The sequence below is a fragment of the Haliaeetus albicilla genome, chromosome 19, assembly GCF_947461875.1.
Source record: "Haliaeetus albicilla chromosome 19, bHalAlb1.1, whole genome shotgun sequence".
NCBI classification, from domain to species: domain Eukaryota; kingdom Metazoa; phylum Chordata; class Aves; order Accipitriformes; family Accipitridae; genus Haliaeetus; species Haliaeetus albicilla.
The window spans coordinates 9,447,481-9,460,177 of record NC_091501.1 but is presented as its reverse complement, the minus strand read 5'-3'; the positions used below and the strand labels follow the sequence as shown (position 1 = coordinate 9,460,177).

The 12,697-nt window shown below is 42.6% G+C and overlaps 1 protein-coding gene across 2 annotated transcripts in view; it reads right to left on the bottom strand.

Annotated features, from left to right (window-relative positions):
* The window catches only part of PTN (pleiotrophin), a 78,856-nt gene extending 66,387 nt beyond the window's left edge, over window positions 1-12,469 (bottom strand). Inside the window, exon 1 of one of the 2 annotated variants that reach the window (XM_069807570.1) lies at window positions 12,254-12,469. The gene's annotated coding sequence lies outside the window, so the exon portion shown is untranslated. The remainder of the gene's footprint in view (window positions 1-12,253) is intronic. The other variant, XM_069807569.1, reaches the window with a different exon arrangement.
* Window positions 12,470-12,697: the final 228 nt, after the last annotated feature.

Genomic DNA, 12,697 nt, shown 5'->3' with positions numbered 1-12,697 from the left:
CACTGATGATATTCCTGGCCACTCAGAAAAAAGAAAAAAAAAACACCCCGACTTCTCAAATGTAGTTTAAGAATTTATTCACTCACATAATATCCTGAAGAGAAAGAAAATGGAAATCCAGCCCAAGTGAAACTAATAGGAGAGAACAACTTTGGCAGGTGAGATGCAAAATGGAGATTAAGAGGTCCAGGAGCACGGTTGAGAAACAGGGAGGCAAATACATAGTGACAAGTAATAAGGCATTCCTTAAGCACAGGGGAAACTGGAACTCCAGAAGAGCTGGTGGGTCCTGCAGACTATACTGCAGACTACCCTGATGCGAAGAAGTCAATGAGGGCAGAAAAAAAGATTGCACAGAAGTTAAATGACGCCTCTGCTTCAGTTTTCACTTCAAAGTAGGGAAGGGAGATGCGTGCCCTAGGGTTATACAAGTAAAGAACTTGAGGCAGAACTGCCAGAGTTAGGGCAAATAAAATAAAGTAAATAAAAAAGAAAACAAAAAAAAAAAAACCAAAAAAAAAACCACAACTGGAGAAATTTTATTGCACTAAACTGCATTTCCAGAGCTGAGAAAAATCAGTTAAAGGCAAGTGTAAACCAACTAGCCTAAAATAGAAGCCCCACAAACTAGAAAAGTCTGAAAAAAAGCACATTTTTCACAATGATAAATCATACCTCACTAATATACGAGAAGCCTTTAAAAACTTATCCTAGCTATTTTTCACTAGATGTAAATTGTTTGGATTTTCAAATACTTTGGAAAAAGCTATTAGGAGAGCTTGGTAATCTTGGGATAAGAGGTAAGGTCCTGTCACTCTTTAAATATTAGTCAAGGAACTGAGAATCCCAGGGTAAGAACAATAATCAGGTTTTTGTACAGAAGGGGGGGTTGTAGCACCCAAAGTTCAGCCTAGGATCAGTGTTGTCAAGAGCATTTACGAAGCATCTGAAAGAAAGAATGAAAAACAAAGCGACAAAACATGCTCCCCACATAAAAAGGTATTAGTCAACAGTATGGAGGTCCTTGTCCTTCCAACTACCCAGGCAACTGGACAACACAAAGATCAGAAAATTCCCCGCAGACACCCTGAAGTCTAATGGAACATATATATATATATATATATATATATATATATATATATGTGTTTACATACCACTATATACCAACGATTACTGAATTAACTTCTAGACATCAAAAAAGTTCTGGAGACAAAAGATGTCATATCCCTGTGCTTAACAAAGAGTCCTTTCAGACTAGACAAAACTTTAGAATTGCGCTTCTAACATTTTAAACTGTAATATGAGAAAAAGGTTGACTATGGAAACTATAATGCAGTTATAGAATGCCAGGTTAAATTTCAGTTAAATGTGCTTGCTAAAATAAGGGCATAAATTGTGAGCACACTTAGAAATAAACAAGCTGAAACATTTTGCTGATTTAGAACCAGGCGTGGGGCTGTAAAAGGCCACTGAAAACAAGAAACATGAGAGAACGTGTAATATTTATTAAGACTGACCTACTACACTATTTAAATAGAAAAGAGATTAAAGCAAAGAGAAGTTTGGGTTATGAAAATAAGGACATTAGAGACACAGAGATTCAGAAGTAAAGATTAAGGAAACCTCGGCTATTCGGAGTTATGGAAATACACCTTCAAAACCAAAATAGCTTGGGTGTGGTTTATCTGTTCGGAGAAAAATCCATTTCACATCTATACACATTTAAAGCTAAGGAAAATGAATGCTACTTGCAAAGAGTTTTAAGCGGTCCACATAACCCTAGTTTTACAGACCTCGACCCATGCTCTTCCATCCACTTTCCTATCTCGTAAAATTGGACAGCTACGCACAGGGCACGATCCACGTCTTAGAAAAATCCAGACCTATTTCACAGCCTGATACAGCTTCTGCTACAGAAGCTGTAGCAGCCCTCAATGGTTTAGCTTTGCACAGCAGCAAAACTGGGACTGGACACGAATCTGAGCAAAGAAACTAGAGAAATAGGCGAGGCTGCACAATGTGGGCAGCTCACCTGGAATCAGCTGCCATAGCTTGGAAGTTCTGCTACTCCAGAAAGTTTTTAGGCCTAGAATACTTTTTTTAAACCTGGGGGAATAGAAGACAGATATAAATGAGATTTAAAAAATATCCTTTTCATTTCACACAAATCACACACTCCATTAGGCAGTGAAAACTACACTTATTCTAAGCTAAGGGTCTACTGCACAAAGGCTAAAACATCTTTCACAACAGAAGCTACGATTATATAGGAAGAAAAAAAAAAAACAAAAAAACAAACAACATGTCCTGTGGAGCAATTGAAAAGAAAATGCACAAGTCTGAGAAAAAATTGAATCAAACTTCCATATTTATTCAATTCTATAATTATAGTAATAATAGTAAATAACAATTATAAATTATTACAATTTTTTACAATTATTTTGTAAAGAAATAATTTTGACATAATTTACAATTATTAAAATTTATTAAAATTCACAAATGTTTACAATTGTTACAATTATATGTACAATTAAAATTGTACATATAAATTATATTCTAATTTTCAAAAGTATACTTTGGAAAAAAATTAAACTGATCAGGAGAGGATAAATTTGAGAAAATGCTCCTTATTCCCCATTGCTGTACCACTCTTTCTGTGAGTTATCATGATCATCAAAATGCCATAATGAACAGCATCAGCTGGACATCATAGGGCATCACAAAGAGCTTCCTGTAGCCAACACATCTATCTCATATGTAGGCTCAAGTTCTTGTTTCCATTCCCTCGATACCCATTAAGTGCTGCAAGTGTTCAGATACACACTAGAATTTCACTGACCTGGAATAGAAATCTTGGATTCAGTAACTCAAGGCTTACCGAACCGGAAATTTTTATGTGAAATATTTCAACCTCAATTTTTCTTGACTTGGATAATTTACACTTCACAGACTTCTCCTGCTTTGGGCTTTTGTTTGTTTCAGAACTTCCTATTTAAATAAGATGAGAAATTCCCACCTACAATTACTTGAGAAATCTCAGTTGGTAAAATCCCAACTAGAATTAGAGCCTTATTGCACATGCTGAAAGTGTTAATACAGAAAGAGTTGAACTTGTCATTTATGGTACGTGTTGTGCAATTGGAAAGTCTGAAGTTAGATAACACATTTTTGCTACACATCCCTACAATTTGGAAAGTTTCTCCAAACAGAGACTCGCTTTTGATCTATGTGTGTAAAGCATGATGTTGGGGCACAGTGCCTACACATCTCGTATTTTTTCCTCTATAAAAACGCAGTCTCCATATCCACTCAACCTACAGTTGTGGTTAGCACAAGAAAAGAGGGGTTCTTTTTTACAGGACTACTTCCTTGTAGATATAGTCATAAATAATCCAAACTAAACTACAGTACACAGCAATTAAATGAACAAAGTACATGCTGTAATATACCACCTTTGCTTTTTAGTCCTTTCATTGTACAGCAGTATTCAATCCTCAGCCATTCTCAAGAGCTCTTACCCTTTGCAAAAATTAGCAGAGGGATGCTGTATTTGGGCACAGGGAAGCAGCCAAAGAAAGGCCACCACCACATAGCACATTATGCTACCAAATAAGATGTGTTTGTAAATATTACCTGAGTTGCAAAATACTAAAAGGGATCTATTAATGTTTTTTGAAAGCAGCCTCAGAATAACTTTTCTAGATCAAACTTATGCTTATGAGCAAGGAGTTCACCCGCTTTTCCTCCCATTCCCATCCCTTTTTGAACTTCAGATCTTTTCATCATGAAAACATGACCAATTTTGCAGGTAGTTAGGGACAAGGCGAGAAAATGCTCCCCACTCTCCTACGTTTCTGATTCCAGACAGCTTTACAAAGCCATTTCAGATGTTAAGCCCAGAAGTTTTCTCCCTTCAGAGGTAAAACTGAGGGCTGATCCCAGCGGGAAGACGGCAGCCTCCACCTCTCATCAGGATCAAGTCAGAACTCTCACAGCACCAGGTGCTCATACAGGGACAGGTTTTGGCAAGGGGATTATGCCCAGCCCACACCACGCCTTGGAAAGGTACAGTTATTAAGACGGACGGACAGAAGAAGTTTACATCAGAAAGTGGAGGAGAAACCCAGCTCTCCAATAGTTTGAATTTTACCAAAAAATACAGGAGCAGCTCATGCTTAAACAGATGTCCAGAAAAATATCAAGTGAAGCTGCCAAAGGCCCCACAGTAAATCTATTACTATAAAACTTATAAGAGATTTCATCCCCACCCACTCATAAAGGGCATGCACCTGAATGCCTATTGTATCATCAGAGATTTTTATTTCAGATGTGTTTAATCTTATAAATTAAGGCACTGATCAAGCAAAGATTTTGTATATACTTTCACATTTACATTGTCTAAATCGCGCTGTTCTCGGTGCGGTAACTCATAGCCCATAAAGCTGTTCCAATGCACGAGCTGTGCAAAACTATAGCTCAAATTACAAGCAATTAAGAGAAGAGACTGACAACTCTTAAAACACACCTATAATCCCAACGGCCACTCAATGAGTCCAAAACACAAACTAAACTCCATGTCCCATTTAAAGACAGGTTCTTGAGCTAACAAACACAAAGGGAGTTGTGCTTGCCTTTTCTTCTTTACCACCCCATAAACACGGTTCCCACACTATCTTGCAAGCACAGGGAAATTCCTGGAAATTAGATTCAGTGTTGATACCCCTATTTAGGCAGTCCATAATCCCTGCAGCTCTTTATAAATCTTCTGCTGCTGGATAATCTGTTTATGATTAGTAATTGAAGGAAAACAAGAGCTGCCTTTAGGCTCCTCTGAACTCTGTATATCTTTGGTCAAACTGACCAGAGGATCACCATACAGTAACCGGCTCCTCCATGGCTTTCTGTTGTTTGTTTTGTGGTGGGTTTTTTTTTCCCCCCACTGAATAAGTATGCCTAGAAAAGGAGGAGGCCTGCAGCACGGAGCAAGTATGCTAATACCATATCTTACTGCCATGCCAACGGCAATCACACACACACCCGCTCACACACTTCTGCCAAATAATCACTTAAGCAAACATCAACTACAGAGATTAGCAAAAGCATCTGACAACGTGCAAATCAGACAAGGAACATGGACTGAAGGGACAGCTTAGGAAAGTGAGGATTTAATAAGCGAAATGACATGAAGTTCCTGAATCAAAGCTTGCAGCATTTTTGGAAGATTGCTAAAAATCCTATCTGTTGGCTTTAGATTTTTTTTCCACCCCTTGGTCCCTACTGCATATCAGCTGCACCCAGGCAGGCTTCTAATAAAAGCAAGTGACTCTTGTGCAAACAAAAACATCTTTGTGACCTCTGGGAAGGCAGCAATCCAAACAAACAACCAGGCAGTCAGGTGGCACGAGCTATGGGGAAGCAATCATTGCATCTCAGGGGCCTTTGGCAGCACCAGAAGGAAAGCTAAGCCACTGCCATAGAAGATTGGGTTTCCAGGAGAAACCACCCTAGGTAGAACAAGAAGTTCAAACTATTTCTACTTAATATGGTGGGGATGGGGAGGCTACTTTTGAACACGTAATTTTTGTTGTTCAAGCTAAAGGAACAAAGTGTTTTCCTACCAGAATTAAGGCAGAGTATCAGAACAATCTCTTGATTTATTTTTAATTTACTAAAAGGTGCTTCACTCCAAAGGCAATTTCAATGAAAGTAATGAGATTCTGCTGCAATAAGTGCAAGGAGAGTCACAACCATTTACCAGCATTATAACTCACTTGTGTCTTATTCTGAAGAATTTGTCACCAAAACAAAGGGGTGGGCACCCTTTCTAAATCTTAGGCTGAATTCTATAGTCCTTATTCTGATGAAGCTCTTGCTGAAGCATCAACTTTGCCTGAATAATGGTTGGAGGATGTGTGCCTGGTATACTATTAATCTCTGCTTGACAGGAAGAATATGACTCTTAGTGAGCTGAAAAAGATCTCAGTATGGAAATGGAAGAAGTTCAGTTGTCCAAAAGCAAACTGTGACCCTGTAGTGCCGTAACACTGCAGAGACAACACCACATTAGAGGTGTCATCTTTCTACCAAGGCTATTTCCAAGTCCCTTCCTGTATCACTTTCAAAGACAGTAGACCTTTCTTAAGAGATACATCCTTTACTAACAAAGTGCCTAGAAGAGCATTACAGAAATGTTAAAATAGGCATTTTGACCCAACGTCACTCTTCCCACTGTTGATTGCATGCTGTAAACCTGCAAGAAAAAGACAAAACACCTGTAAAATAGTTATTTTAAAATACAAAGTTTTTTATGAGAACTACCTACACACAGTACTAAGCTCATTTTCGATGCTCCTGTCATGGAGGCAAAGATGGTCCAGACTGTGAGCCTTCTGTTGCTGGCTACAGATGGGCGCATACATTTGCATTGCACTACTAAGGCTCTTTTGCACTTTAAGATACATGATGTGTGAGAAGTATGTCTAAAAAAAAATAAATAAATACATAAATAAATCTGTTGTACTAGTGATCCAGTCGAAACAAGGAAGCCTTAAATGCAATAGTCAGATCATCTTTAGTTGGTTATGAAACTAATGCCATTGTTTGCATGGCTCTAAGAAACAAAAACCAAGAACAAAACAGGTTTTGTGCCCGATATCCAATGGAACTGAATTTGAGAAGCTGGTTCAGTCATTTTCGTTGCTTAGAATCAGACAGGGACACTCTGACTTCCACAGATGATATATAGATATTTACTGCTTGTGTCAATACACAGGGAATTCCTCCTTTCTTATATACCCATAGAGCACAATTATCTGGGTTTTACCTTTCTAATCCTTAGGGACAGCCTAAGGCAACAGGCAGATGCAGGTAGCAAAGTCAGATGGTGAAGACAACAGCAGAGTGGTCTATCTTCCTTAAGGAGCTCAGAACATCAAGACTAGCTTTGCACTCAAGCCTGAGAAACAGGCTACCTCACCTTGTTGCTGGCATCCCTAGTGCTGTACCTGTCTGCATTGCCCGCTGGACCAGCTCCACGAAGACAACAGAGCACCAGGCCAGGCGCATCGAGAAAGTATTGCTGAAGGAAAAAAAGAGTCCATCCAGCATCCTCTTCCCTCCCAGTTGTTCTGCCTGGTTTTACTCCTGGGAGGAGAACTTGTACTGATCGTGAGTCGCCCCAAAATATTGTTTGAAGATGGCAAAAATTCTATTTCATTTATGGTGTTAGCTAGCTGTGGACCACTGTCAAAACACGCATTTGGACTGAGGAATTTCTCCTCTTTCTCTTCCCTCCCCACAGGCACTTGCGATGGTATCATCTACAACTGAATAGGGGATGTTTACAGGGTCCGAGCTACACTGGAACTCTGTAGAAACTAATGAGGAGGGAAGAGTTTTATAACACTCTCGTGAAACATTTAATGAGCTCTGAAATAGTGCTGGCAGGCCTCAGAGGAGAAAGGTCCAGTTTAAAATTGAACTTTGCAGTTTACTAAATGGCAGTGGCCTGGAGCCTCAAGCACTATTAATTTTCAGACAGTGTCTTTATCAGAAAATCCCCAACTCCTGTAATGCTCTTCCACTCTAAAAGTCTTTACCCCTCTCTTGCAGCTGCCATGCAATTAACAGCACTTGCTAAGCAACATGCTCCTAGGGCCCAGATTAACATATTGATACATTTTTCTGAACATAACACAACTGGATTTTGCCTCAGACATAGTCAGCTCTACTCTTCACCTCCAGAGGTTATCCACATTGAAACCAGAATCTGCTATTCTGGGAAGGTAAGGAAGGGCAGAGGCTTTTTGGAGTGGAGGGACAGAAGGGGTGGAAATCACCTGGCTGCATCAGTAATATATCTAGCTCTTTATTATATTCACATTCCCCCTTCTCATCTCCCATGAAACTGCCTACAGCTGTGTTCTCTCAATCTTCAGTCTGAAAGACATTAAAAACGAGTCTGCAAGATGACTACAGTTTTTAAAAAGTCACTCCCACATATGTAAGCAAGGAAGGAAATGAGAAAAAAGTTTAAAAAAAAAAAATCATAGTGCCACTGCAGGAGGTAGAGCCAGATATTTTAAATGGTTCAGTGATTCTGTTCCTTGGAATAAAACAAGGTGAGACATATTGGCCAGGAGAGTGTCTAGTTTAGTAAAGTCCCACTGACCCTTTCTACCATTATAAGGTAAGCCATTGCTGAAAACTTAACAAACTGAGCTACTTTAATACCACTACGTCAACCACCACCTGCAACAGGGCTTTTTAAGTCTTAAAGGTTCTTACTCTTCGCTAGTGAAAAGACTGTGGGAGCCAAAAGAGGGTCTGAAAAGTATTAATGAACTTGGCATCACAAAATCAGTTCTGGCAACTCAGAGCAAAAAAAATTTTAAGCAGCAAATTCCATACTGACTGCCAACTCTTATTTCATGGGCTGGATCAAGATCACGTTAAACACAGTGGGATTAAAGAGTTTCTCCAGCTGATGACCACCTCTGATTCAAGATCAGTGCTTTGCAAAGCATATTTAAATAGAATAAATAAATCTACTGGTCTTTATTTAGTGTATATTACTGTTGGCGGCACAAATAACAGGTATCAGTCCCTTGGAAGTTAATGACACACAGAAGATACACCTTCTCTCATCTTGTTAGCTGCTGCTGTGTCAATCCATAGAGACACAGCCATACCATTTCGTATGCAACTACAACGCGCTGTGAGTTATTGTAGTAAAATAGACATCCACATTACAGAAGACACGGCTCCATCCTTTAATTTCATTTTTCCACAGTGCTTCTGCTGAAGAAAGTTGATGTGAGCCAACGGACTCAAATTTCCCCCAACTCTCCTCAAATGCACACTGAACACTTGACAATGCCCACTTTTCTATTTTCCTCTCTGCTGCTCCATCGGAGAGGACCCTCTATGCATTCAGAGCAGCACAATGGAGAATGATTTCCAAAGCATTAACTTGGAGCCATTGAGACTTGGATGTTTTCAAAATGACTCTATTGTGCTCAAAAGATTCTAGACTACCCCAGCTACTCTAGAAGAGAGTCTTTTTCCCCTTTCTCAAAACATCCATCCCTCGAGCCATCCCTGGAGTGCATTGTTGGGGCTGATTCCTTAGTGCAGCGAGCTCCATCAGTCAAAGCTCAACAGATACAAATAATATCAGGATATGGATATAAATTAGTGCGACAGACCCTAAATAGTTTTGACAGGTTTAGTAAGTATATATAGCAACACAGAATGCTATTCCTGCTGTCAGACATCAATATGTAGACAGAAGATTGGGGGCACCATGGAAACTCAGCGACATAAGAGTGGTATTGATTGGATAGAAAATGAGGCTGCAATTTAAGCTTAAGGCTGCCAGAGATGCCAAGAATGGAGAATGACCTCCAGCAGTGAATTTTCAGCATAAGCTCCCTGTGAACAAGCCAGTCCAAGAAGGATAAATCAGGCACAAGCTCACCAGGGATATGGCTCAACCAAATGCAGGCTACCCTAAGCAGATGAGAATCACTCTGTGTGTGTGCGCGCGTTACAGTGACCTAGTTCGTTCAAAGACAGCATTTTGAATGGTTTATTATAGAGGCTTGAAACAAAGAGATTTCCTCAATTAAAGTCCTGAAATGAATCCCCTAAATGAAAATGCTTTTGATACACTGATCAGCAAGAGGTTGTAAATATCGAAGCAAAGCGTACATTGTTAAAGACCAGTTCCCACAGAAAACACCACAGTTGGGAGTGTAGGTAATGAGGGGGCCTGAACAGAGCGGGAGGTTTCGCGAGCAATGCCAGCTCCGTCCCTAATGCCCTACTGTTACACTAAAACACTTGTTAACACTATACCACTTGATAAAGCCTACCTTCCCCACTGCAAAAACACACTGAAATAAAATAGAGTATGACTTAAATGAGTGTATTTTCAGAGCTCCTGTAAAGGATTATTTTTATTTATCTGAGGACTCCAGAACAACCATTCCCAGAATGACTGAGAAGAAACGTTGGACATGTCGGGGAAGCACCTTGCTGGAGCCGTGACTGCTACAAGTCAGCTAAGTAGTAATATTCACATCAGCGACAGAAAGATGAATCTACACAAAACATCCATCAGTACAGCTGTGTCAGGAATAAGATAAGCCTCCAAAGCATCCTTCGTGTCAGTATGGGTGTAGAGGAATACAGGCATACGGCACTGGGATAGCAGCACTACATTTTGTAATACTATAGTAAGACCAACCTTCTGCTGGCAAGGATGTATCAGCCACAGACTGCATCTCAAATAACTGGTGATAGACATCTGGATAATTGCAAAAAGTCTGTTTTTCTTAGGCCACTTCTACACTATAAACAAAGACTTACCATTTGTAAAAGCAAGATTTGTTGCTGGCTTCTCTTTTTTCCACCCAAGAGCTTGCTCTGAAGCGTGCTAAAGTCAGTAAGTTTCTGTCCTTCAATTTCATCCAAAGCTTAGTAAGTAATAAGTCACCAAAGAGTTTAGCTTAGCCTGGAGACAGGAGTATATTAAACCCCTGCTTTCCTTCTCTTTAGGAAGAGTCACTAAGTTATGCAGCCAGGTTTTCTGTTGCTGCCTTTTTTTTTTTGTTAGTCCTCTCCATTGAAGTACCCTCTCCATTCACTTCCAAATTTTCATTACTACAGAAAATTAACAAATTTTGTCACAAATATGCACATTCCGTTTTCCCTTCAGACCATTTCTCTCGATCAAAAGTTCAGACTTTTTTTTCCTTTTTTTTAATTCTCATTTTTTTGCAGGGAGGAAACAGAAATACACAGAAAAAATCCCATAAACTTTGCTTTGTAAATCAGCTCAAACACACTGTCCAGAAAATGTAAAAGACAAGTATTTCTTTATAACAACTTTTCCCATATCCTTCCCTTCTCTCCCTTTCTCTCCATCCCTTCCCTCCTTCTCCCTAATAAAAACAGTTACACACTCATTCTATTTCTTGTCCAAAAAGTTAAGCTTTGCTAAAAGCCTCCCCCCCCCCCAAAAAAAAAAAAAAAAAAATCAAGGCCCAAATGGAAAACAAGGAAAGGGCATAGAGTTCAAGAGCTGATGAGCCACAGGTAAAGCAATCTTCCACTGTAACACAAGTCATTTAGAGCAAGCTGGCCGTAGTTAAAAGACCTACCACTACCCATAGCTGCAGGGTTATCTCACAGAGAAAGATTTAACGCATGTCGCAAACGCTTCCACAATGCTCCCAAGGACCAACTAGTCACTAGGGTTTACATCCTAGAATCCAGCTTCAGAGTGTATCACAGTAGACATTCACCGCTAAGGCAAACTACTTGCAGCGTGGACGACAGAGGTGCGCGACAGCCAACTGGAACATCTAAAAGGAGCAGGTGAGCACCTGAAAAAGGAAGACTACCTTTCCCCTACAAAAAGCTCTACTTTTAAAAAGGAAAGGATGAAGGGGGGCAAGGAGTTGGAAGCATCAGTGTCAGAGACCGTAACACATTTGCAGAATAACGTGTATGCTCAAGAGCAGGAAACTGTGTTTTTACCGCTAACTCAGATTTTCTCGCAACCTGTCCCTCCACCGAGGAAAGGGAAGATACAAACTAACGACAGCAGTTTCAAACAGATCTACCGGCACTTGCTGGATTCAGCTGTTCCACCAGAAGTAAACTAGGGATAAGAAGGCAAAGTCCCAAGAAAAACATCCAAGCGCTGGGTCTGAGCGAACCATTTAACCTCATTATCCCGAGTCTCAGCCGGGACGTTCCTGGCACAGGGCGACTGGGACCCGCAGGGGGTTCTCGCCGCTGCGGGGTCACCCCGCTGCCCTTTTGTCCTCTCGAGACGGACCGGACCGGGGCCTCCTGCCTCCCTTCCCCGCTGGGTCACGTCCCCCACCGCCACCTCTCTCCTGCTCGCCCCGTCCTGCCTTTTTCACGCTCCCCACTTGCCGATCGCCCACCGCCGCCCCGGCTGCGCTCCCGAGCGCCACGGGGCCCCCGCCGTCCCGCTCCCGGGCACCCCCAGACCTCGTCCGTGTCCGTCCCCCCCCCCCCCCGGGCAGGTGTCTGCGGGGCCGCAGGTGGCACCCCACCACCCCGCGGGGTCCGGGCTCCCCCCACCCCAACCCCAAACACCGCGGCCCCTCGGCGAGGTGGGGGCCGGGGCAAAGTTCCCCCGGAGGCGAGGAGGGAGCGCGGGGGGCACCTTCCCTCAGGCGGACCCCAGAAGCCCCCGCCGCCCCCTCGGACTTACTTCGGGCGGCAACAAGCTCTTCTCCCGCAGCTGAGAGGGGCGAGCCGCGGGCGTCCCCGGTGAGGAGGAGGAGGAGGAGCAGCGGCTGCTGCTGCCGCAGCGAGTCCCTTCGCTTCCCCACGGACGGGCTCGCCGGCCACCGCCGCCTCCTCACGCCCCGCTCCTCCCGCGCCCCGTCTCTCCTCTCGCCCCGTCTCCCGCCGGAGGGATTTTTATACGGGGAGGCAGGGAACCTGATCCGCGCTTTGCCTCAGCACAGCCCGGGCTGCGGCGAGAGGAGGAAGGCGGGAGGCGGGCGGGCGGCGGGGCAGAGCGATCGTCCGCGCTGCCCCCTCATGTGATGCGGCGGGGACGCGCCCGCCGGGCGGGTCACCCGCGGGGCAGCCTCGCCCCCGCCAACGGGGGCGGGAGGGGGCGGGCCGGGCCGGGCCGGGGGCGCTCCGC